A 4,951-nucleotide genomic window follows, 5' to 3' on the forward strand; every position below is an offset into this window, starting at 1 on the left:
AGGCATATGTGAATCATGTGACAAGCTTTCCATATTAAACAATAAATTGATTTCAAGATTTACAATCAATGAGACATAGCAATTTCAACTTGATATACATCAATAAAGCTTCAGCCCAAGTGGCATAGAAAATATACGATTTCTGATTATCATTTTGCTAGAATATACAGGCTTTCAGCCCTACATAGCTCTATGTCAATACCAAAAGTGATACGAGTCAGGCTCTACATGGCCAAAGGCACAAAGCCGATACAAGAAGTTATACGAGTCATGCTCTACATGGCCAAAGGCATAATACCAATACCAGAAGTGATACGAGTCATGCTCTACATGGCCAAAGGCTCAAAGCCAATACCAGAAGTTATACGAGACATGCTCTACATGGCCAAAGGTATAAATTCATTATCAGAATAACACGGGAAAGCATATTGCACATATAACACATAACAAACAATTGTTCCTATAATTTGAACTCATCGTGAAATAACCGGAGGTTAAAATAGTAATTTGGGTAGCACTTCGTTTCTATAAATAACTTTCTTCGATGAAAACCAGGAGCATTATTGAAAACCGGGCCTTGCGAGGGTTGAGCTTCAAACCGAAAAGATATTTTTCTCGGGGTCTTTGGGCGCTTCGGGACGTTCTTCGGGTGTTAGGTAGGTTCCCAGGACTTCGGGGGATTAAAAGTAGCTTCGGGGGATTAAAAGTAGCTTAAAAGAGGGTGTAATGTGTAAAAAGTGTGAAGTTTCCAACCAAAACTGGGAGGGTTCGTACCTCCCTTTCTATAGGCGAGGTCTCGGATCCGGAGAGGGGAGAAGGGGGCACGTGGTGGCTCGCATGCGAAGGCACGCATTAAACTTCGGATGCGCCACAGCGCTGGACACGCGTCAGAACCGGAGGCAGCTCGCTTCGGACGTGGCACAGCTAGGACACACATCGGACTTCGGTTGGACCACACTTCAGATGACTCATCAGGTCGGACACGGGGTTGCATGCGAGGAAAGGGGCGACGTGGCCGAATCCGAGCCTAGTGTATGCGAAGGTTCTCGGATTTTGGGCCCAAAACTTCAAATTTTCATAACTTTCACATACGAGCTCCGTTTTGACGTTCTTGATATCCACGCATAGGTGAGATTATACTCTACACCTTTCGTTTAGACTCCGTCGGCTAATTTTGACTTTATTTTTAATATTATCATTTTTAACAGGCCGGGACAGGAAAATCCGTTAAAAATTCATAACTTCTTCATCCAACGTCTGTTTCCGTCTGTCTTTTTACCGTTGTACTACTATTGACGAGAGCTTTGATTCTCGTTTAGGTTGTGTCGGCTAAAAATCACTCGATCTTTATTTTGAGTTTTTAGTTGTATATTGTTATGCCGAATCTTAGAAAAATCATAACTTCCTCATACGAAGTCAGATTTGGATGTTTTTTTATGAAAATTCTCGGTTTAAAGAATACTACGACTTTCATTTAGATCACTAAAGCTAAAAAGTAGTTTATTGAAAACTCACTTTTTACGTCATACGGCGTCGAGCCAGTTCTGTCGCGAAACTTTAAAGAGTCATAACTTCTTCGTTATAACTCGGATTTCGATGAGGTTTTCGCCTAAATGTTTCTAACTAGATAATCTACAACTTTCAATAACATTATTTTTACTTATTTTCAACTTTATATTTTCATTAATTTCGATAGTTGACTTTTGATCGGAATCCCATAAGACTTCCAATATTTTCCGAATGATTCTAAACATAGTTTTACTTTAAATCTCGTAAAAACTATCTTGTTGGAACTCAATGCTCAAAATCATATAATATTTAATAATATTATTCATTTTTAAGCTAATAAGCTTAGAAAACACGATAATTAAACTAGGTTAATAACGTGTATGTTACACACATATGCAATGACTTTATTCCTTTGCATCAGTACACATCCTAATACTTGGTGTGAGGTGTCGCAAAATACTACAAAGTCTTATGTTCCTTCTGGAAGTGACAGAATTGGTGCAATGCACAATGGTTGTTTTAATTTATGGAAGGCAGACTCTCATCTTTTTTTTTTCAATCAAACTTATTTTCCTTCTGGGTTAGAGTGGTGAGAGGCTTGGCTATCTTGGAAAAGTTCTCAATGAATCTCTTCTAATAGTCTGCAAGCCCTAGGAAATAGCGTACTTCGTTTGACGTCGTTGGTTAGTACGAATGGCATGACCAGAAACTAGTAGTGATTGTACCGAGTCCTGAATGTCGTCTTTGGAATGTCTACTTTTTGGGCTCTAGTTTGATGATAGTCAGATCTTAGATCGATCTTTGAGTAGTAACGAGATCCTTGTAGTTGGTCGAACAGGTCATCGATCCTCGAGAGTGGATATCGATTCTTGATGGCGAGTTTGTTCAACTCTCGATAGTCGATGCATATCCTGAAGGACCCATCCTTATATTTGTCAACAATATCGGAGCTCCTGATGGAGACAAGCTTGACCGGATAAAACCTTTGTCAAGAAGTCCTTGGAGTTGAATGGATAGTTCTTTCATTTCCGATGGAGCCAGACGATGAGGAGATCTTACCACTGGTGTTGTACCCAAGATTAGGTCGATTCAGAATTCGATCTGTCTGACTGGAGGTACTCCAGGAAATACGTCTGAGTAATCGCACACTTGCGTTGTGTTTTTGATTTCCTTACCCTTGTCTTGACTATCCACCACGTGGTCCAAGAAAGCGAAGCATATATTCTGCACCACTTCCTTGCCTTCATCCAAGTGATGACTCTTAGGTTCTTTCTTGATTTATCTCTGTAAATCATGAGAGCTTCATTATTGGGTAAAGGTATTCGGGCGGCTTTTTCGTAACATAAGATCTCTATTTTATGAGGAGACAACTAATCTGTTCCGATGATCACATCGAAACTTCCAATGGTCATAGGTATTAGGTTGACGTGAAAGACGTGGTTATTCAGTGCCTTTCTGCAAAACTTAGAGGTGTGATCTCTTAAGTTATAGATGTTGCAAACCATGAAATTTCCGACACGGTGAAAATTGCACTTGGTATGGTGGGTTAAATTCCCAGAGTATGGCTTTGATGGAGTGGGAGTGTTTGTGATTACAATGTACATAGCCACAAGTTTTGGATTGGGTTTACGATGTTTGATGTTCCCCTTTTACTTTCTATAGAACTTCCTTTTTGTACTACCAACTTGGTTCTTTTCAGTTTGTGGGGTTATGGTACCCTGACGGATACACTGCTCAGTCAATTGATAGGCCAACTGTCACACCCTCGAACCGATGAGTACGGCGGAAACGTCCGGGAGCTAGGTGACTTAGTCTTGGAATATCATCACAGTAAATATAAATGAAACATGACAAACACCATCATCATACATTCAAAATACAACCGTCATTGTTTACATTGCATATTTTATTATAAGTTACATGCCAACAACATAATGTATATGATAGCAAAACAAGTACAACAAAAATTCTCACGTTCTTGAAGTTCACCTGCTTAACGATTTCCTGAGAGTACAAGTTAATTTGAAAACGTCAACATATATAATGTTGGTGAGTTCATAAGCATGTTTAAGTAAACAGTTTTGTATTTCTTGGTAAACACCAGAAAATCCGATATTTTCTGAAAAATAGTTTGAAATGTTTGTGTCCGATCTTGTATTAATGCATGTGTGTTACTGTTTGAAAATGTATAAAGTGAGCATTCTAGAAAATCCTATATTTTCTGTTGTAAGTAGAAGGTTTAGTATAATTGTATGTTTTTCCCAGAAAATCCGATATTTTCTGTTTATAAAAAAAATGTTGTGGTCTTAAAACTCAAAGACCGAGTACCAGTGTATGTGTATTTATGTATCGTTAGAACCGTACGTGTATTCCGTAAATTTATAATGGAGTTATTCTCTATGTGAGTTGTTATAACCATACTTGATAATGATTGATTCGCCTGTCATGACGTTTTTCAGACGCCGACTTGTTTAAGGTAAGGTTTGTCACCCTAGACTGGCCTAGTCTAACTATAGCGAACAACTCAGGTGTGGGGTGTCAACCCCGTATAGATCTATACACAAAATCTCGTTCTCCCTCCAGGAGACTCTGGTTATAACTACAGGCTATGGTTGTACACTCGATATGTGTCAAACGAAATGTCTCACAAGAGCGTTAACTGAATTTACGTGAATATTGAATTGCACAGTGTACATTGTTTCCGTGTATGTTTTTAGTTTATTAGACCCAACAAGCATGCAAAAGGACAACTAAGGCCCACTAAGCATGTAATGTATATTCCAAGCCCAATAAGCATGCAAAAGGATAACTAAGGCCCATTAAGCATGTAATGTATATTCCAGGCCCAATAAGCATGCAAAAGGACAACTAAGGCCCATTAAGCATGTATGTATATTCCAGGCCCAATAAGAATGCAAAAGGACAACTAAGGCCCACTAAGCATGTAATGTATATTCCAGGCCCAATAAGTATGCAAAAGGACAACTAAGGCCCACTAAGCATGTAATGTATATTTCGGGCCCAATAAGCATGCAAAAGGACAACTAAGGCCCACTAAGCATGTAATGTATATTTAAGGCCCAATAAGCATGCAAAAGGACAACTAAGGCCCACTAATCATGTAATGTATATTACAGGCCCAATAAAAGTGAGTTTAACGTATTTGACTCGTTTGTTATTGTAATGTTCGTTCTTGTTCGATCGTTTTCCAAAATGACATAAAAAGGCTCACTTTTTGTAATATTGACATTTTTTGGTCCATTAGACTAAAAATTTACAATTTAGGTATGTCTTTGGTAAAAATGGCACTTTAGGTCCCTTAAGACCAAAAATTTACAATTTTTAACCACTTTTATCAAAGTTATCATTTTCGGCCCAAATTTTATAAAATTTGGCAATCTCGGCCCAATTGTACAAAAAATTATAGTTTTGGCCCAAATGT

Source organism: Lactuca virosa, chromosome 5, assembly GCF_052849685.1.
Source record: "Lactuca virosa cultivar CGN04683 chromosome 5, Lactuca_virosa_CGN04683_v6, whole genome shotgun sequence".
Classification (NCBI taxonomy): Eukaryota; Viridiplantae; Streptophyta; class Magnoliopsida; order Asterales; family Asteraceae; genus Lactuca; species Lactuca virosa.